At 49.6% G+C, this 21,863-nt stretch overlaps 1 long non-coding RNA gene across 1 annotated transcript; it reads left to right on the forward strand.

The window, feature by feature from the left end:
* The first annotated feature begins 448 nt into the window (after nt 1-448).
* On the forward strand, nt 449-16,077 carry LOC119877748. Its single transcript, XR_005381794.1, has 3 exons — nt 449-2,239; nt 3,391-3,484; nt 15,477-16,077. It is a non-coding gene; the product is annotated as an uncharacterized LOC119877748 (long non-coding RNA).
* The last annotated feature ends 5,786 nt before the right edge of the window (nt 16,078-21,863 follow it).

Genomic DNA, 21,863 nt, shown 5'->3' on the forward strand with positions numbered 1-21,863 from the left:
AGCCCTGAAGGTGACAGCTTTAGTAGGGGGTATTTCCAGGCCCTGAGCCGAGAACCTTGGGTCTGGGTGGCCCTGGCATCCAGCGCTTTTGTGCAGGAAGGCTCCCGGGGCACCTCCTCCTGGGTCCACCGGGCCAGGCCCCTGCGCGGGCACTGCCATTTGGGGTTGGAAAACAGGTCCCAAAGAGCTGGGTCTCTCGGAGCAGGCAAAGGACAGCTGGGCAGCGAGCCCGAGCAGGGGGCGGAGCTTTCCCGCAGCTCTGCGGGGAAGCAGCCCCGGCCCCGCCCCGCGCAGCGCAGGCCCCGCCCCTGCCCCGCCCCGTACAGCCCCTGCCCCGCCCCCACGCAACACAGGCCACGCCCCGGCCACGCCCCGCACAGCTCCGGCCCCGCCCCCTTCCCCCGCCCCGTGCACCCCGGCCCTGCCCCGGCCCCGCATGCGGCCCCGCCTCGCTCTGGGTGGTGTCCTCAAGCCGGTGCCGCGAGTGTGGCCGCCTGCCTGGCTCCGCTGGTCTGGCTGAGTCAGGCTCTGCTGCCAGCATAGTGACCCTGGGACAGCTGAGAATGGGGACTGGCGACAAACAGGAGGGAGGGGAAGGGGTGTGGCCAGGTTGGGGAAGGAGCGCTGGACCAGGAGCTGGCCCACCAGATTCCCATGGGAGCCTCCTCTTGGAGGACTGTGTGACCGAAAAGAACTCGCTGAACCTCTCTGGGCTGCACTCATGCAACGAAAAATTCCAGTAGACTTGGTGTGCGCCCGGGGCTGGGGCTGCTGCGGTGACCAGGACCCACGTGGCATAGAAGCCCTGGTTAAGGATGTGACCTCGGAATCCCAGTAGCTTTCACACCCTACTGACTGGGTGACCTTGGGCAAGATAACCAACCTCTCTGTACTTCATTATCCTCATGGGTAGTTTGGTAGTAACACCTGCTCACAGGGCTGTGAGGATTAAATATATGCGTAGGTGTGAAATCCTAAGACTAGTGTCTACTAGGCACTATTATTAAGTGTATAAGAATCTTCATTATTAGCTATCGCTATCTTTACCCTCCTGGAGCTTGTATTCACTGACTTTAGTTTTAAATTTCCTTTTTATTATGAACCATCTGATATATATATATATAAAAAACACTGACAGTGTGTTCCCATCACCCTATTTAAGAAATAAAGCATTATAAATCCATTCTATTTGCTCTAACTTTAGTCAAGCCTTGATATTTCCTGCTTCCAAAACCTCTGAAATCCGCTGCCTCCGACCCATCCTCTGCAGTGCTCGCAGTCTGGGTGAGATCCACATCAAACACAAATGGGACCTGGCCATGACTCTGCTTGAAAATGTCCACCTATAAGATGAAGATAAAGTCATGCACACCCCCTTCACTTCTGATCCTCACTGATTCTTCCTGTTTGGTCTCTGCCGCCCACTTTGGTAAGTTCCTCTTACTATTTCTTAAATATCTCTGTTCTTTGTGTATGTTGGCCCCTCTCTCTGGGGTCCTGTGCATTCCTTCCCTCTCTCACTCATTCCAGGAGAAACACCATCTTTTGAATCCCCCCGGGCTCCTGAGCACCTTCCCCACTGGTGTGTGTGTCCCCATCTGTCCATGTGTCTGTCTGTCCTCCCCTAGACTGTAAGCTCCTGGCAGTGGGCCCTCCAATGACTCATTTTCATCTGCTCCTAGTAAAAGAAAGGCATGTCCTACACTACAGTTGTAGTTGACTGTAGTTGACTGTGTCTGGGGCACCCTGTCCTAGGGTGTCCACCCAGTGACTCCAATGTCATCCTTTTCATGGGATGACATTACAGTCCCTCAGCAGTAAAATCACTGGGGAAGAATACAGAGATCGTTAAATGGGGTCCCCATTTTAAAGACACTCCAGCACAGTGCTGTTTTCCTACTGTGCCCAGTCCCCCTTCCGAGCCCGTTCCTACTCCTCCCTGCTTCTTGCTCCATCCCTGTCTCCTCTCACTGAGGACACTGGGTTCCTCATGAGGAGTGGATCTTCCCCAGGGACTAAGATACAGGACATGCAGTGACCGTGTCATGGATCCAAGAGGCTTGTGGATTTGGGGAAACCGAGTGGATGTCAAGCCTGGCTCCAGAGAGCCCAGGTTCTAGGAGCAGAGAAGAAATGCTCCCAGCCTGTTTCTAACCGGTCAGCTATATTTGCGAAGCAGATTCTTTTCACAGAAAGAGGGAAACCTAAGTCCCCATTTAAGCAAGTTGGAAATAAACTGGTAAGTGTCCCCAAACTCTAAGGAGGAAGCTAGAGGGAGCTGGATGGAGGGGGGAAGGGGAAGGGAGGGTGAGGAGAAAAGAAGACACTTCTATGCCTCCATGGATATTTTGAATTTTGTACTATATTCACATCTGACCTATATTTTCAGAAATGAAATCATACGTTGGGTGGTAATCAGAAAAGCTGGGTTCCAGTGTTGCAAATGCCAATTACCAGTCTGCTCACCTTGGTCTCCCTGAGCCTCACTTTAATAACCACCCAGTTCCCAGCTCAAAGAGTAGGTACAAGGGAGACCTTTTTAAACTTGGTGGGGCTGGGCACATTTAATTATTATTTACTCTTCATTCAGCTCGTCTCAGTAGACAATAACCGAGCCCTTCTCTATGGCCGCAGTGTATGGGTCTCTCTGTATGAGCGTGGGTGTGTGTGTCTGGGCATGAGTGCGTGGGTCTGGGTGTGTGCGCTTCTGGACATGTCAGGGTGGCGTGTGGGATGACTGTGAAGTTGGCCATCACAGGATCCCTGCCTGAAGGAGCTTTGGCACAGCAGGACAGGTGACCAAGTAAACAATGTCCTCTTGAACACCTCTTGAACTCAACACTCTTGAATCCTGTTAAAGGCCAAGCAAGGGGATGAAAAATGTGGGTGCACAGGGGAGGGAACATAAATTCAGGCAGGGGCCTTTGCATTGGCTGTTCCCCCTACTGTTCCCCCAGGATCCTCAAGGCCCACCCCCTTGCATCCTCCAACTCTTTGAGCAGATGTCACCTTCTCAAGGAGGCCCACTTGGGACGCCTGGGTGGCTCAGTGGTTGAGCGTCTGCCTTTGGCTCAGGGCGTGATCCTGGGGTCCTGGGGTCTAGTCCCTCATTGGGCTCCCTGCATGGAGCCTGCTTGTCCCTCTGCCTATGTCTCTGCTCCTCTCTCTGTGTCTCTCTTGAATAAGTAAATAGAATCTTTTTTTTTTTAAAGACCCACTTGACTGCCTTGTTTAAATAGCAACTCCAACCTGCACTCATGGAACTCGCCTCTTTTATTTTTAGCCAAAGGCCTCATTTTCAATGACAGTAAAGTTACCTATAATAAAACTAACTTGAAATACTGTGTATTTTACTCATTTTAATTATGTTTCCCTCATGTCCTTCATTAGAATGAAAGGGACCATGTCTGTTTTGTTCACTGCCATGCATCACCCCACTCCTCCTGGAGCCTAGAACGGTACCTGGCATAGAGGAGGATGCTCAGTACGTATCTGGGAATATGGTGGTGATGGGGTGGTGCTCAAGGGTGGATGGCAGAGTGGCCGTGGCCATGTCTGTGTCCAAGGCTACAGCCGTGGACTAAGGGAGCGCCCTGTGATGTGGGATTGATGAGCTGTGGATGGTGGAGGTGGGAATGCTCCAGTGGGCACGGGGAGGAAGATCTGGCCTGGAGAAAACCTGAGACATTTTGGGGGTCATTCTGTAAGCTCCAAATTCCAGCTCAGTGCGTGTCCCTTCCCTCTGCTATTCTGAGAAACTGAGCCTGTTGATGTGGAGGAGGGGAGATTCAGGGGCCCTGCTGGTTTGTTGGGGAAGGTGATGGTGGACCCATTTGTGAAAACCAAAGCCCACTGGTAGGTCCCTTGCCTATGAGAGAGAACCTGTGGTGGTGGTGGTGGTGGTGGGGTAGGTGTTGAGAAGGTAGGAGACAGCAGGAGTCCCTGTGCTGGTGGTGGTGGTGGCTGGATTGTAGACTCAGAGCAGAGATGTTTCTGTGAGTGTCAAGGACAGAGAGTAAGGCCCTGGTAGAGAGCACTCTTAGGGCAAGAGAAGAAATAAAGCAGACACTGAGGCCAGGTTGGGAAGGGTCCTGAAGACCAGGCCAAGGAGTCAGTAGAGAACCCTGGAGGCCCAGGGAACATACGAGTCTCTGGAGCTGAGAGTAGGACGTGAGCAGCAAAGGAAGGAAGCTGCATTTGGGAAGAATTGCCACTCAGAAGTCTCTTCCGATCTTTACAGAAGGGGAGGAGGAGGCGGCATGCTGTCTAGGGCTTGTAGACAGAGAAGGGGGCAGAGTGAGCATTTCACTTTGGTGGCCTATTCATTGACTTAGTGTGTCTGGACTCTATGCTGGGGCCTGGGGGTGCCAAGAGGAATCAGTCCTAAACTTTGACCCCATGTAAGGGAGAGGATGCCCCCGGGTGAGATGTGATAGCATCAAAGAGGCTGTGATTATGCCCAGCTCAGAAACCAGGGAGGGCTGCCTGGAGAGGGCATCTGAGCTGGGCACTGAATGATGGTCTGGGGTTTGAAAGACAGTTGATCCGTAGGAGATGACTTTTGACTTAGGAGCCCCAAACCAAGGGGTTTTGATATGCACTAACTATTGTATTTAATTCCCCTAGCTATTCTCAGAAGAGGTAGTCAAGGCAGAGGAGGGGATTTATTTAATGGATAAGGAAATAAAGATCTTGGGACCAAATCCATAGAGGGTAAGTGCCCAGCCCTAGGTCACTAGCCTGAAAATAGCAGTTGCTTGGAACCCAGGGCTTTTGGACTCCCAGCCAAGTGCTCACCCTGCAAGTCCACAGCAGCCTCTGGCTATTTGGAGTTCCAGTCACTGTGGCTTTCCAAGGTGCGATGGAGAAGCTGTCAGCTAATCTTCAGCTCCTAGGATTTTTTTTTTTAAGATTTTATTTATTTATTCATGAGACACACACACAGAGAGAGAGAGAGAGAGAGAGAGAGGCAGAGACACAGGCAGAGGGAGAAGCAGGCTCCATGCAGGGAGCCCGACGTGGGACTCGATCACGGGTCTCCAGGATCAGGCCCCGGGCAGAAGGCGGGGCTAAACCGCTGAGCCACCTGGGCTGCCCAGCTCACAGGATCTTGATCTGCTTCCACCTGACCCCGCAGAGAGGATCCAGGACACAGACCAGTGACCCAGTCTCAGTTCCTCAGTGGTCAGCCAAGGGCAGTCACAGGTCAGGGGGGGAAAAGCTCAGGAGACTTTGAGTCTGAGGGCTTGTGGCTGAGATGTCCTGGCTGTAGTCTTCAAGGCATGTCACCCACCCAGGGCTTTCGAGTCTGCTTCACCATCAAGTGGGGACACCATTCACCCCAGCATTTCCCACCTTGGTGAGCCAAGAAATTGAGGGCATAAACTGAGGGAACATAAATTCAGGCAGGGGCCTTTGCACTGGCTGTTCCCCCTACCGTTCCCCCGGGAATCCTCAAGGCCCACCCCCTTGCATCCTCCAACTCCTCCAACCTGGAGCCTGACCGTCCCAGAGAGCAGTGAGCCCTGTTGGCTTTGAGGGACTGGGGGTTGCCTGCACCACTTGCGTGATTACGAGAATGCAACCACTCTGCCTCCTGCAAGCTAACCTTCTCTGAGCCCTCACCGGGCCCAGAGCTAAGTGCTTTCTGCACCGGTAATTCATTGACTGGAGCATGGATTGGCAAACGCTGGAAGGAGAACTATCATCAATATGTACAGTCTGTGAAGATGATGAAGTGGGCTCACAGAGCATTGTGATTAATGGATCCAGAAGTCTCTGAGAGCAACGGGGAGCTTTGCAGACCGTGTGCCCTGGCTCCTTGGCACAACTCTGGTCCTTCGCTTCCTTCATTTGAGTGACTGACGTCCTCAGTACACAGGCAGCCAGCTCCCTACCCTCAGCCCCCAACCCCTGGATGAGGTATTTAGGCCCCGAGCCAGGCCAGCTCTAAGATTCCTATTCCCGGGCAGCTCGGCTACAGCCCCAGGAGGACAGCCAACAAGGGGCCCAGCAGCTTATCGCTCTGCAGAGAGTCTCCAGCGGGCAGACTGTCTCCACTGCTGCTGAGCCAAGCTGATAATGAGGACAGACCCTTGTGTTTACTGTGGCTGGGAGAGTGGGGCCTCCTGGGGGCGGCCCCGGCTCCTCTGGGAACAGACTGTCTGTTTGCTGAGATACCATCGCATTCCTGCAGCCGTGGCCACCCCAGGATGGATGGTGGGGGGAGGTGGGCGAGGGGAGGGGAGGAGGAAATAGGACAGCTGCTGGCCCTCTGCTCCCCTGGGGCCCACATGGAGAAGGCTGCCTTACTGGGTCCTGGCGTGGGGGGTGGGGATGGGGGGGGGGTCTATGGTTTTCTGGCCTGCTGGTTAAGTACTTCATAAAGGTCAGTAATAGCCAATGCGGTCACTCCCCTCTACAGTTTACAAGACATTTTCTCAGCAATTGTCTATTTTGCTCTTCCTGAACCTTCTGTGTAGGTAGTCTGGGGTGATGACGTTTCACAGGACAGAGCTGCGTAGGCAGGTAGGAGCAGAGGCCGACAGCATGGCCCCTGACCGGGCCAACCCGCGATAGTAGCTAACACTTGGAGCGCTTACCGTGTGGCAGTGACTGTCAAAAGGTCATGAGATGTGTTAGCTTGTTTCTTCTTCACCAACCACCCCTATGAGGTAGGTGCTATCAATATGTCCATTTTACAGATGGGGAAATTGAGGTAGACCCTGGCAGAAAGTTGGAAGGCTGGGATTTGAACCCCAGTAGCATGGCTGCAGAATCTGCAATTTAACCACAGGGCTGCACATCCAGCTTAAAGCCCACTAGTGATAGATAGCTTTTGGACTGGTTTACAGAGGCAGATTTGGGATTAGGCCTGGGGTCAATACCCAGAGCTGACACCAATGAACCCCGGAGGCCAAGCCTCCCCCAAGTCTCTGTTTCCTCCTCTGGAAAGTAGAAATGATGCCTGCCTTGGCAGTGGGGGTGAGAAATGCTGGGTGAGAAGGTTCTGGCACATGGCAGATTTTCTTTTCTTTTTTTTTTTATTAAATATTTTATTTATTTATTCATGAGAGAGAGAGAGGCAGAGATATAGGCAGAGGGAGAAGCAGGCTCCATGCAGGGAGTCTGATGTGGGACTCGATCCTGGGTCTCCAGGACCATGCCCTGGGCTGAAGGCGGTGCTAAACCACTGAGCCATCCAGGGATTCCCCCCAGATTTTCATTAAATAATTATTATTATGACTTTGGCAGCCGAGTTGGGGAGGGGTCTGCCCAAAACTGAGACTTCAGACGACTATCTCTTCAAAGAGAAGCCCAATCTTCCTCGGCTATGGGAGCACAGGGGAGGAGGGACATCTAGTTGAAGGGATCTGGTGGCTTCAGAGGAGGCCCCATAAGTGAGTGGTTGGGACTCTGGCTTCAGAGCTCGGCTGACTTGAATTCAAGTTCCAATATCCAGCGTGTGCTCTCTGGGTGGCCTTAGGGAGTTGCTTAACTTGTCTGCAAGATGAGAACACTGATAGAACTTTCCTCGAAGGGGTGTGAGAATGGGTGAGATCATTCAGGGAAAGGAGCACTGTGCACACTGGCTGGCACATAGTATGTGCTCAGTAAAATGTGGTTGCCATCAGCGGCCGTGGGAGGGGGTGGTAGAGCAGTGGCCCCCAGCAAAGGCGTCCATGTGCTAGTACCCAGAACCTGTGAGTATGTAAGGTGACATGGACAGGGGGGTTGTGCTTGCTGCTGGACTTGAGGTTGCTAGTCAGCTGACCCTGAGATGGGGAGATTATCCTGGCTTGTCAATGTGGACCCACTGTAAGGTAATAAAATTTGAGTTGTTTAAAGCTGCTAAGTTTGTGATAATTTGTTATCGCAGCAAAAGGAAGCTAATACAGGGTATAAGTTGGTGCTTGAAGACTGGCAGAATGATAACAAGCCGAGGCAGGGCTCAGATGTATGAGAAGAAACTATACCCAATGGCCTTGAGGCTAGAAAGCACAAAGCATTTTTTAAAAAAAGATTTTGTTTATTCATTCATAAGAGACAGAAAGAGAGAGGCAGAGACAGGCAGAGGGAGAAGCAGGCTTCATGCAGGCAGCCTGACATGGGACTTGATCCCGGGTCTCCGGGATCATACCCTGGGCCGAAGGCAGATGCTCAATTGCTGAGCTCCCCAGGCGTCCCAGCACAAAGCATTTTTGAGGATGGTGGGGAAGTCTGTTTGGTTCTTTGCAAAAATGGACACAATTCTCCATCCTTGCTCATATGCCCTTTGCATTGTAACTGGGTGACTCTCCTCAACAAGAGATGGAGTCCGTCTCCCCCATGCCTCGACTGTGCGCTTGGCCCTATGGCTTGCTTTGCCAAACATATACACGTTCTGAGCCTGGGCCACAGGAGGTTTTATACACCTCTGCACTCACTCTTGTGGCTTTTGAAACCCTGCAATGACCAAGCTCAGGGGTGACAGACAGACTCTGAAATGGCTCCCAGTAATCCCCACCGCCTGAGATGAGTGCCCTGTGTAATCTGCTCCCATTGAGGGTTGGTTGGACCTAGTGCCTCACTTCTAATGAACAGAACGCAGCAAAAGAGACGTATTGGCTCTTCTGAGATTAGCTTACAAAAAGACTACGTGACTTCCACCTTGCTTTCCCTTTCTTGCTGTCTTGCTGGCTCGCTGTTGAGAGAATCCAGCTGCTGAGCTTTAAGTGCCTATGGAGGACCCCACCTGGCAAGGAAATGATGCCTCTGGCCAGCAGGTAGCGAGGACCTGAAACCTACCCAAATCCACATGAGTGAGCTTAAAAGTAGATCTGCCCTTGGAGCCTTGAGATGACAGAAGCCCTACTTGATACCTTGACTGTAGCCCTGTGACAATCCTTGAGCCAAAGATATCCAGCAAAGTGGCACTAGGCTTCCTGACCCCCAGGGACTGTGAGAAGATACCAGTTTGTTGCTTTTGGCTGCGTAATTCGTTATGCAGCTATAGATAACTAATACATCACCAGACTAGTCTGCTGGGTGATGAGTGACATGTGGCCCAGTCACTTCCTTTCACCCAGACAACCACTGGACATGGGAGTGAGGCCGTCCTAGACCGGCTAGCCCTTAGCCAAGCCCTTGGCTGCTTGCAGACATGTGGGTGGGCCAAGCCAGGATCAGCTGTGCCTGGCCCAGGGTAGCAAAAGTTCTAGCTGACCTTGGACTTGGTAGCAAGAATATACGTTGTTGTTTTAAGCCACAAAGCCTTGGGATAACTTTGTACCCAGCAGTAACTGACTGATATAATCTGTGTAGCCAGGGGTCACATGTGTAGCAGGAAATGGGGCTGGGAAGCTGTGTAAGGGCTTAAAATGCAGGGTTTTGTTGCCAGGTTAAGGCATTTGGAATCTTACCAGCAGGCAATAGGGGCAGGTTTTAGTGGGAGAATAAGATTGTGATCAGAGCTGTAGTTGGGGACATTTCTTATGGCAGGGGCCTGCATCAGGGGTAGGGGGCTCACCTAGGAGGCTGCTGTCACAAGGCAGATGAATGGTGATGGAGGCCTGAAATTGGGAAAAGGTGAGGAATGGGAGAGACCAGTAGAGGTAGGATCAGTGAAGTCTGTTCTGGATTGGGTTGGGGATAGGGCAACGGGAGAGTGCCAGTCCAGGTTTTGTTTCTGGGAGCCTGAATGGTTCATGGTGCTGTTGACAAAGATGGGGAAGTCAGCATGAGGGACAGGGAGATGCCAGCCAGGATGGATTTGAGGGTTCAGTGCTGAAGAGGCTTGGGAGATAATGATTCAAGACTGCAAAGGGAGCTTTAGCCCCTGCACAGTGTACCATCAGGTCTCGGGCAGCATAGAGAATGGCACCTTCAGACGGATAACTGAGAGAGGTGGATAGAGGCCTAATGACAAGGGCGTGTGAAGGATCTGGGCATTGCCCAGGAGTGGTGAATGAGCCTGGGCTAGCGATGGGGGGCAGCTGTTATTACCCCCTAGGATGGAGGAGTCCTCCAGGACTGGAGCAGCAACCAGAACCAGGAGAGAGTGTGTACAGAAAGGGCTGCCTTATAGGAGCCGGGCCTCCGGTAGAAGATGCAGATGATACGTGGCAACCCGGCAGGGAGGACATGGGAAGAAGCACTCCGACCACTCCTTTGTCCTGCCTGGGAGAACTTCCTGGTGTCCCCCACTAGTTGAGTCCAACCTGAGGCCAACAGCAAAGTTGTGCGTTGATGCAGCCCCTGCGCACCAGCCTCCCAAGATGCGGGGGGTGGGGGGAGCAGGTGAATGGAAGATACCTAACCACCTACCAGATGAAACTTCTGCAGCTTAAGTCAATCGGTGGCCCTGTTCTGGCAAAGGAGATTTGAGGGGATATCTGCTAGGATATTCTTGGGAAAGGGTTCTTGACTTTTAGAAAGGAGAAGGAAGGAGAGCTGTTCTTCTTTATGTCTGCTGTGATGCCTAGAACTGCAGCAGCTATCCTGTCATGGTGGGGGAGCCATCCCAAGTCAAAACTAATCCATTGAGGATGGAAAAGGAAAGAGAGGGAAAGAACTGGGTCCTTGATGACTTAGTGGAACTGCTCTGAGAACCTATCAGAGGTTCTATCTCTGAGGTTCTTTCTTTTTTTTTTTTCATGAAATAATAAAAGTTTTTATTATCAGAACCACTTTGAGTTGGATTTCCCATTACTTGCCGCTCAAGGTGTCCTAAAGGACAGAGCTGTTCCCGCATTATCTCTAAGCCCATGTGCAAACCCTCTTGCTTCTCAGAGCTTGCAGGCCAAGCCTTCCTCTTTCCCACTGCTGACTGCAGCAGATTCAATGCAGAATTGCAAATACTTTTTCAATCTGTGAGGAAAAGAGTCAGAAGGAGGCAATGGGCTCTGCTCTGCAGTGCTGCCCCGTTGCTACAGATGATTTCTGTTCCAGCACTGACTGCAGCAGACACATATCCGTGGAGGCAGGTGCAATAGCCTTGCAGATTGTCATAACCAGCTTCAAGTCTACATCTACTGCTTTCTAACTGTGTGACTTTGAGCAAATTAGTTAACCGGAGCCTCGGTTTTCTCACTGGAGGTGGTAAGGGTTGAATTAGATAGAAGAAGAGAACAACGAACAACCCTTACATGAATCCTAGACCTGAGAAGCTGTCCTGCAAAGACTACCACCCCTCTACCTATTCCTTTCGACTGCTGGGTTGGATGTGAGAGAGGTTGGGAAGGGTCCAAAGAGATATCGGTGAGAGAACCCAATCAAAGGAAGGATGTGAGCTCCCAGATAGCAGTGACTTGACCTGCCACACAAAAGGGCCCCCCTCCACGTGTTTGATGTCTGAATGAATGAAAGAATAAACGGGAAAAATAAGAATGAGAGGGTTAGAAAGACAGGGATTTCACCCACAGGGAGACAGACTAATGGAGGGCTTTGTCAAATTCCAAGGATCAATACCTAGGATGCAGATGAGTCAGGAGAGGCTAGGTAATGCCAGTGGTAACAACCAACCCCCTCCAATCCCAGGGGTTTTATAACAACCATGTTTATTTCTTGTTTATGTACTACACAGTGAGTTATTCAAAATCACTCAAAGATTTAGCTGAAGGAAGCTCTATGTGGACATGCTTCTATAATGATAGCAGCAAGGCCCACAAAATGTGGTAGATCCCACACTGGCTCTTAAGTCACCTTCCCAGAAGTGGTTCACTTCACATCTGCTCATATTTTATTGGCCAAAGCAAATCACATGGCCACACTTGAGTCAAACTGATGGAGAAACCCAATCCTCTGTTCCCAGAAAAGAGGACGGGCAGTGTGTCAGCAATCCTGACCCCTACCATCAGTGGTATATAGGTCAGAGGGCCCTTGGGCTGAATGCAGCTCAGATATGGCTTGTTTGGCCTGTTCGCATTTTAAATATTTTTATAAGTTTTCTAACCTATATGATATTAAGATAATGTCATAGATGAATCTGTATAATCCTGGCTAAATTTGGAAAATTGGACTCTTTGGTAATAGGGTGCCCAGGTATATTAATTAGGATTAAGTTGGGTGGATTGTAACAGGAAAACTCAAAATAACAGAAGCTAAAGTAAGATAGATATTTCTTACATGCAAGAAGCCTGGAGATAAATAGGCAACCCAGAACCGGGGCTGTGGATTTAATATTAGGGGCTCAGGCTCCTTTTCCTCTCTGCTCTGTTGTCTACAGTGTGTCACTCCCACTTGCAAAGATTGCTTCATGGTCCATGATGGCTTCTAGCCCACATGTTCATACTCTAGGCTGAGTTGGCTCTCTTTCTACTGCCTTTCCAGAATCTCTGCACAAAGCTTCTACTCACACGTTATCTGCCAGAAATAGTCATCTGGCTATACCAAGTGCAAGGGAGGATGGAGGTAGTCACGTGACTATGCTCAGGCCAAGGTAGTCTTGGGATAAAATTTGCCCAGCTGAAAATAAATCCTCATTCTACTATTAAAGAGAAAGAGCTGAGGTTGCCATAGGCACCTACGAGTCTCTGCCAGGGGTTTACAGTCCTGATTGCCTGGACCAGAAGAACAAATCCTTTGCTTACACTGGGCTCTCCCAATTTGCCACAGACCCCACCGCCCCCTAATGCTTCCTACCCCACTCAATGTCAGTTGCTATTTATCACTGGGCTTGTGCTGGCTTTATCTTTCTTAGTAGAATTAATAAGAAAAAGAAATATTCCCATGTCTTATTAGAAATCAAAAGAGCAAAAGATATACCAACAGAGACATGTTTCAAGCAAAATGAGAGTGGAAGCATATTTCTTTGGGGAAGAGAAAAATATTCCTAGCTGTGTATCATGCAAACAAGGTATATTGAAAAAAATCAACTTAACACTATTAAGAAACAGCTGACTTGGACAGCCCTGTGGCTCAGTGGTTTAGTGCCGCCTTCGGCCCAGAGCATGATCCTGGAGACCTGGGATCGAGTCCCATGTCAGGCTTCCTGCATGAGCCTGCTTCTCCCTCTGCCTGTGTCTCTGCCTCTCTCTCTGTGTGTGTCTCTCATGAATAAATAAATAAAATCTTAAAAAAAAAAAAAAAGAAAAGAAACAGCTGACTTGCTTTTGCTCACCACTCTGGCCTGGCAGGCATTTTACCGGTTGTACAGCTCCCTGGGAAGACAGTGCGCCTCAGATCTCCCTGGTTCTGCACAGCTCACCCCTCTCTCTCTGAGAGGAGAACAGCCCCATTTTGTCCAACCCCTATCACCCTTTATTTGGAATGATGTTGCCCTTCTTTGTATTCGGGGCTTATTTTGAGCAAGTTCAAAACCGTCTTGCAAAGTTCAAGATCATTATGGCAGGCAAAAATGCAGTGAAATAGCACACCACTGTCAGTTAATTACTAAAAATCCTTTAATAGCTGACATTATTATAAATTATATACCCATTATGACAGGGACAATTGGGCTCTCTGTTTTTCTTGCCCTGCATTGGAACCCCAAACAATGCCGTCTTGTTGGGGAGAATGACCTGGGTGCACTTGGAGGCAAGTTGGGAGTTTACATGGGCTACCTATGCTGACCACAGCAGCCTGTGGGCCTCCAAGGACCTGTGGGTGGGGGTGAGGCTGCTGCCTCACAAGGCTCCAGAACCAACCCCCTGTCTCTGTTCCTACCTGCCACCCTCACTGCTATGGCCACAAGTCCCTTCCCCATGGGCCTTCCAACTCCCTCTGCCCTGTTCCCCACTCCTCTCCGTGTCTAGGCCTAGCTCAAAGAGCTCCTCCTCCCGGCAGCTTCGCCTGATTCTCCTTCCAAAGCTCCAGACACATGGTAGGCTGGTTCTCTTTTTCTTGATTGATTGATTTTTAAAAGATTTTATTTATTTGAGAGAGAAAGAGAGAGAGAGCAAGCGAGGGGAGGGGCATAGAGAGAGGGAGAGAACCTCAAGCCAATGTGCCACTGAGTGGGGACCCTGATACAGGGCTCAATCTCACGACCCCTGAGATCGCAACCTGAGTCAAAAACCAAGAGTCATACACTTAACCGACTGAGCCATCCAGGTGCCCCAGTGTTTATATTTGTCAGGTGCCCCTTACGTGCCGACTTTCATGATTTTTTACACATGTGCACATCGTGTAACCCCCCTCGCAAACCAAGATGTAGAGCTAACTCAGAAATGTTCCTGTGCATGGGAATCCCATCAGAAGCATGTAACAAATGCAGCTTCTGACCTGACCCAGAGATGCTGATTCAGTGGCCCAGGACGACAGGTTAACTGCACGGGATCTCCAGGTGGAGGGGCCCCCGCCAACCCTTGGAGAAGCCCACTCAGTGCTTTCTGGGAAGGTCCCTGGGTCTTAGGTGGGAGGCATCCTCTGGACCTTTTATGTCAGTGTGTCTGTCCAGCAAGATTCTGGGCCGGGAGTGGCACCCAAGGGTGAATCCAGGCTGGCTACGATCTAAAGCTGCACAAAAAGCTGCACTTTTTAAGAAAAGTGATGTTTGCCCCACTGCCTCTGGCAGCCACTAAGGGTTCGTGGTCTTAGATGTTGACAGGCTGAAAAGTCATCTAGATAGAGTGTCCCCCAGCTCCCATCCCACAGGTGGGATGCTCAGCCTCGCCCCCTGTTAGAGTTACCCGGGGAAGCTGAAAACTGAAAACTAGCCCTGGACTCCCATCAGATATTTTGATTTAATTGGTCAGAGGGTGGGGGACCAGGCTTTAGTGGCTTTAGTATTTTTTTCAAGCTCCCAGATGATCCTAATGCATAGTCGGTGCTGAATACCCCTGAGCAGAGAGATCTGACTCAGAATTTTAAGCTGTCTTTATCTGACTGTGGTCCGTGTCCTTGAGGCCACCTCAGGGGTCTTCCTCCATCCCGGGGACAAATCAACCAGTAATATCAGGTGATTATCAAGCACCTAATCCTCATGGCTGTGCTGCATGTTCGCAGGAGGACGCTGAACTCAGGAAACCTTAGTGATTGCTTTCAGAGCCCTGGTGGTGAGGCTGGAGCTGTGGCTTTGCCTGGCCTGACTGTCCTGGAAGCAGTGCCTGCTTACTGACCACCAGCTATGCCTAGGGCACAGGCCCAGGGCCATCTTTATCCTTTAGGCACAGCAGATACAGGACCTAGGGGCCACAATAATTTTAAGGGACGTTTGGATGTTTTAATTTTTATTTCTTTTTTAAAGAATATTTTATTTGTTTAAGAGAGAATAAGCAGGGGTGAGGAAGGGCAGAGGGAGAGGGACAGACTCCCCACTGAAAGGGAGCCCAACACGGGGATCGATCCCAGAACCCCAGGATCACGGCCTGAGCCGAAGGCAGCCACTCAACCAACTGAGCCACCCAGGTGACCTCTTAATTTTGAGTTTTGTCTGAATTCAGAAGAAAAAAAATGATGCATAATAAATATATAACAACGAATCTAGCCTGGATTACATTTGTCTTTATACCAATACACTTGTAAAATATACTTCTTCATTTTTTTTTTTTTTAAAGGAAGAAATGACTAATGAAGGTGGAAGTGTCCAGGGCCTACGGAAGTTGGAATGCAGCTCTGCACACAGTCCTGGGCTCTGGAAGGCAGGCGTTGGCCACTGTGCCCCTCAGCCCCTTCCCCGACCGAGCATGGCTGGTGCCAGTGGGCATTGAGGCCAGAGATGTTTATCACACACCTGCTGTGTGCCATCAGGTGTGTCTCGGTCGGCCTGGGAAGAGTAGATATTACATAGAAAACCAAGGGCAAGGGCAAGACAAGACAGGATGCGCTCTCCAATGGTGGTCAAGTCTTACTTTTATCTCTTCTTGGCTTTGTCATGTTGTCTGTCACTAACTAGGTCATGCCCTCTTTGGTGACAGAGTGGTTTCATATGTTGAATTCTACAGCCAACCATTTTTTGTTGATTTATTCTTTTCTTCAGCCAATGTTTACTAATATTCATAATTCAGGTTTTTAAAAAGATTTATTCATTAGAGAGAAAGAGAGCACATGTATGAGGGTGGGGGTGTGTAGGAGCAGAGGGTAAAGGAGAGAGAGAACTCAGGCAGACTCTGCGCTGAGTGTGAGCCTGATGCAGAGCACGATCCCACAACCCTGAGATCACGACCTTGAGCTGAAATCAAGAGTTGGGCACCTGGGACACCTGGGTGGCTCAGCATTTGAGCATCTGCCTTTGGCTCAGGGCTTGATCCCCAAGTCCCAGGATCGAGTCCCACATCGGGCTCCCTGCATGGAGCCTGCTTCTCCCTGTCTATGTCTCTGCCTCTCTCTCTCTCTCTCTCTATGTCTCTCATGAATAAATAAATAAATAAAATCTTAAAAAAAAAAAAAGTCGGACACTTAACTGACTGGGCCACCCAGGTGCCCCAATTCAGTTGATTGTTTTTTTTTTTAAATACTGGATTTAATTATTTTTGAGTGGCTAATTCTGCCCATGTTGCAGAGATTCAGAAGGTACCAAAGAGGGCAAACCAAGAGGGCTAGAAGCAGGAGAAAGAGGGACATGTCTTTTGGACTGAACCTTGGCCTTGTTTAGATTTTGCACCATGTGTAAGCAATACCTATTTAATAGAATGAGTTAAAACAAGCAAGGAAGCAAACAAAATAACCAAACAGTTATGGGTTGAAAAATAATCCCCATCTCACCTGGCTTCCACCCCCAGCCAAACTCTCCAACCCCACAGACAACTGCCTTGACCCGCTTATCCTGCCTCTTTCCCAAGATAGTTTATGTGTATGCACATGAGACTTAAAAAAAAAAAAAAAACGCAAATTGTAGCATACTGCCTGCATTGTTTTTTTTTTTTTAAGACTTTATTTATTCATGAGAGACAGAGAGAGAGGCAGAGATATAGGCAGAGGGAGAAGCAGGCTCCTGTGGCAGGACTTGATCTCAAGACCTGAGCCTAAGGCAGACTCTCACTGAGCCACCCAGGTGCCCCTTGCCCACATTGTTGTGCATCATTTGCTATCTTGATTTTTTCATACTGAAAATGGCCTCTTTTCCACAACTGGGTGATTTCCATTATTACTTAACTAGATCCTCTACAGATAAAGTTAGGGTTGTTCAATCTCTTTCTTATAAAGTGACCTTATAGAGCATAATCCCCCACTGTAAGTTATGCATATGTAACTGTGCGTATACATCATTTCACTCCCGTGCAAGCACATCTGTATGGTATCTGTAGAAAGTGGAGCAGTAATGTCAGCAGGTGTGGGCATGGCTCTAGGGAGACAAGTTGGGACCGTTGTATCTATCAAAAATGAAATCCCCACTTCCCAGTTTCTAGCACCTCCTGGGTGCTAGATGAGGGGTCGAGAGATGAGGAGCACTCAGGCTGAGCTCTCAAGGGGCTTTCAGGTGTGGACAAATCACTCTTGGCCCAGGAAGGAGGGATGTAAAAACGCTAGGACTGTGCAAGGAAGATAGCCTTGGCCCTCTCACTGGGGAGAGAGAAAGAGAGAGAGAGAGAGAGAGAGAACGTTTGTTCAGAGAAGGAAGGTCATTCCAGGCAGAAGGATCAGCATGTGTGAAGATTGGATGTCAGAGAGCAGGACACAGGGGAACTTTGGGACGGTTCGAGGAGCAGTCCCTCTCATGGTCAGGGTCCCTGTGGTGGGAGGGGGATGTGAGATGGGACCTGCAGCCGGCAGGGTCTAGAAGGTCCTTTTGAATGCTCTGGTCATGAGGATCCATTAAAGGGTTTTCAATCTGGGAGCCTCAGGATCAGAGAGGAATGCTAGAAGGCTCTCCCTGGCCATGGTGGTGTAGAGGAATTGCTGAACGCAGACATTTCTTTGAATAAGTTCCCAGTCCCCGAGGGGCATTACATAACTGTATGTATGTTCACAAAATACCTTTGGCCTCTAGCAAATGCCCAGTAGAAACCTGTTGAAGTAAAATGAGCCACATTGTTGTCTGTGGGTGTTGTCTCTCCAGTGAGGGTCCCTATATTCCCCTGAAGGCTGAGGGGGTGAGCCACATCCAGGAGGCCCAGGGTTAAGCCTGGGGCAACGGTCTGATGCCGTTCATCGGAAGTCTCCCTTCTCTGTCAAAAGCTCATGGGACCCCTGCATTCTATTCCTTGATATATCCTGGGTTAGCTTTAATATTAAACATGGACTATATTACAATATAAAAATAAATTTCTCCAACATATATTTTTTAAAATTTTTATTTATTTATGATAGTCACAGAGAGAGAGAGAGAGAGAGAGAGAGAGGCAGAGACACAGGCAGAGGGAGAAGCAGGCTCCATGCACCGGGAGCCCGATGTGGGATTCGATCCCGGGTCTCCAGGATCGCGCCCCGGGCCAAAGGCAGGCGCTAAACTGTTGAGCCACCCAGGGATCCCCAACATATATATTTTTTAAAGTAGGCTCCACACCCAGCTTGAAGCCCAACATGGGACTTGAATTCACAAACCTGAGATGGAGACCTGAGCTGAGATCAAGAGCTGGATGCTTAACTGACTGAGCCAACCAGAGGCCCTTTCTCCATCGTCGTTGAGTCAAATGAACTCTTTGACTTCAAGAGGCCACCACCGCCACCCACCTTGAGAAGGATGTGTGGGTTAGCTACTGGGTGGGGGTTAGCCTGCTGCCCCACAGGAAATCCACAGTCCTCACCCCGACCTCTGCACAACTGCCTCCAGCCCTCTTAACAATCGTGTGAGAGTTGCTGCACTTCACTCATTCATGCCTCCATCCGTCCATCCATTCATTCATTCTGTATTTCTGAAAGCTGGTAATGTGCAGAGCGCTGCCCTCTCCTGCATCATCCATGTGGAGCCAAATGAGAGTAGCAGCTCTAAATGCTTTGCATAGGGGATCCCTGGGTGGCGCAGTGGTTTGGTGCCTGCCTTTGGCCCAGGGCGCGATCCTGGAGACCCGGGATTGAATCCCATGTCGGGCTCCCGGTGCATGGAGCCTGCTTCTCCCTCTGCCTGTGTCTCTGCCTCTCTCTCTCTCTCTCTCTCTGTGACTATTATAAATAAAAAAAAAAAATAAAAACAAAAACAAACAAAAACTTTAAATGCTTTGCATAATAATCTCAGTGAGTACAACAGCCCCTATGAGACAGGTACAATCATTACAGAGGAGGAGCTGAAATTCAGCGAGCATAGGTAAAGTGACAAGGCCCTGTGTCAGGGGCAGAAACAGAATTCGAACCCAAGCAATCTGACCTCGGAGCCTGCCTTCCTACTTCCTGCACCACATCCTCTGGGCACTTGGGCTGAGACGGCCGTAAGCACTGGGAGAAGGAGCAAGGAGCTCAAGGAATCAGAACCTTGGCTGGATTCCTGGCTTCCCTGCAACTGGCCCTGTGACCTTGAGTGAGTAACCCTCCTTCCCGGGTACTGGGTAATCTCCCCAGCCATCCCTTATCCCTGCCACTTTCTGCTCTGTACTTGTGAAAGGCTGCTTGGAGAGTGGAGGGTGTGATCCATAGGGGGTTCTCTTGGTTCCCTTACACAGCCGACCTTCCTTCTCCCGGTCACTTCTCATGGTGGGCTGCTGAGTCCTACTGTGCCGCAGAACTTAATTCATCTCGTTCCCACCTCGGGCCAAGTAGGTCCACTTTATAGATGAGGAAACTGAGTCTCCCAGAGGCTAGTTTTAACAACCCTGCACACCCAGGCTCACCCTGGTAGAGATCGACTCCGTGCTCATTTCAGCTACTATCATTTACTCAGCATTTGTTAGGTGCCAGACATAGTGCGAAGAATTTTAATCTTCTGAACTGTTTCCCAATATTTTTATTCCAGGTTTTGTCTCAGGCTTTCCATCTGGAATCTATAACCTGGGAATGAAGATGGCACCCACCTGGTTGTAGGGGTTACCAAAGGAGTTAAAAGAAGTTGCCCAAGGCCACACAGCTAAGAGGTGGCTAAACAGGATTTGAATCCAGGTCTATTGGGTTGAACAAAGTAATGGTGAAGAACCACTTCTCTACTGCCCAAGCAGAGGTTGCCTGGAGTGGCCAGAGATAAACCAGCATTTAATGCATTGGGTCTCTGGTAATGGGTCCCATAATTGTAGACAGGACCAGGAAAAAAAAAATCATTTTTTTTCTGCAAGAAAGTAGTAAAAAAAGAAAAAAAAAGTAGTAAAAAAGCAAGCAAATAAACAAGCAAAAGATCCTGAAAATGGGTGAGATTGGCGATTGGTTAAATCAGTGTTCCCAGCATTGCAGGTATCCAGGTAGTCCCTGGGCTAATTTTAAGTGATGCACAAACATATTTTATGTCTTTATTTTTAAATTTATTTATTCATGAGAGACACACAGAGAGAAGCAGAGACATAACCAGAGGGAGAAGTGAGAAGCAGGTGCCCTGTGGGGAGCCTGATGTGGGACTTGATCCCAGGACCCCGGATCACAACCTGAGCCAAAGGCAGATGCTCAACCACTGAGGCACCACGTGCCCCTTATGTACTTATTTTAAAATGATAAATATAACTAGCACATTTGTGACTCTGTGGATGTTATTGCTTATGAGAAGGCCAAGTAAGAGCGAATTGATTTTTAACATTAAGTAAAGTGTCAACAGATGTGTTCACCGTTGAGATGTCCTCACACACTCAGATATATAACAGCAAATCATGGTGGTTCTATCTTCAAACCGCTGAGCCACTCAGGGATCCTCTGGTTCTATCTTCAGATCTGTTCAGGACCCAACCACCGGTCCTCAAGCCAGGGTGGTCTCCTCCGGACCACTGCAACAATTACCCACTGGTCCCTGTACCCAGCTCTGTCCCCTGCAGTCTAGTCTCAACACGGCCACTAGAGGGAGCCATCTAAAATAAGGCCGCCCATGCCCCCCCCCACCCCCTTCTCAGAACCTCCAGGGGTGCTCCACTTGCTCACCAGGACTAGCCAAAGACCTGACGATGGCCTGTGTGACCCTTCAACCTGTCCCCCCAGTATTTCTCACATAGTATCACCTCTTTGAGGGTCCTGGAGCACGCCAGGCACATTCCCACCTCCAGAACCTTGTACTTGGTGTTCTCTGTACCTAGAACATTCTTTCTCATAAGTAGTGACATAGGGGTTCCCCAGCCACCATCAAGACTTTGTTCAAATGTCACCTTCCCAGGGAAGTGTTTCCTGACCACGTTCTCTGAACCACACCTACCCTCTCTTGGTATTCCTCTCTCCTCTTCTCTGCTTTATTTTTAATGTTGGCACATTTACCTCCCAATATACCATATACCTGGTTATTTTGCTTATGGTCTGTCCTCCCACTAGACTCTATGAGCTTAGGAATTTTTTGTATTTTGTTTACAGCAGGATCCCGCGCTCATAACATGGCCTGGCACCCCATGGGAAGGATGTGTTGAACGAATAAACACAAAGTTCCACTCTTGTACATGTGCATTTTTCAAAGAGGGTCCATAGCAATCACCAAAGCCTCAGAAAGGTTGTCTACCATCTACAGGTGCCCTGACTGCCCCATTAGGGGCCATGTTGGCCAAGTAGATTTACCTTCCAAAGGAGCAGAAAATACTACTTAGCCAGTCAGGCCTACAGTTGTTCTCTCATTATGAAAGTTAATAAGTGGGGGCTTGGTCTATCCGTCACTCTCCCAGGCGAAGTGGGAGAGGACGCATCATTCACCTTGCGAATCCATCTGACTATAGCAGGAGGTTGCCCAGACTCTCTCTGCGATGCTTCTGTTCATAAGCAGTCGCCCCTAGAGCTTGCCTCTTCCCGCCACCAAGAAGCAAGTGCTGCCTTGTGTGATTTCTGCTGTTTCATGCCTTGTGCCTTCCAAGCTAATATGGAAACTTTCCAAGGGCAAAGGACCACATATTCTTTTCCAGGACCAGGTACTAAGAGGCTGAAGATTCAGCTTAAGCAGCCCCAGGTTCAAGTCCCCAGTCTGC

Source organism: Canis lupus, chromosome 30, assembly GCF_011100685.1.
Source record: "Canis lupus familiaris isolate Mischka breed German Shepherd chromosome 30, alternate assembly UU_Cfam_GSD_1.0, whole genome shotgun sequence".
NCBI lineage: Eukaryota > Metazoa > Chordata > Mammalia > Carnivora > Canidae > Canis > Canis lupus.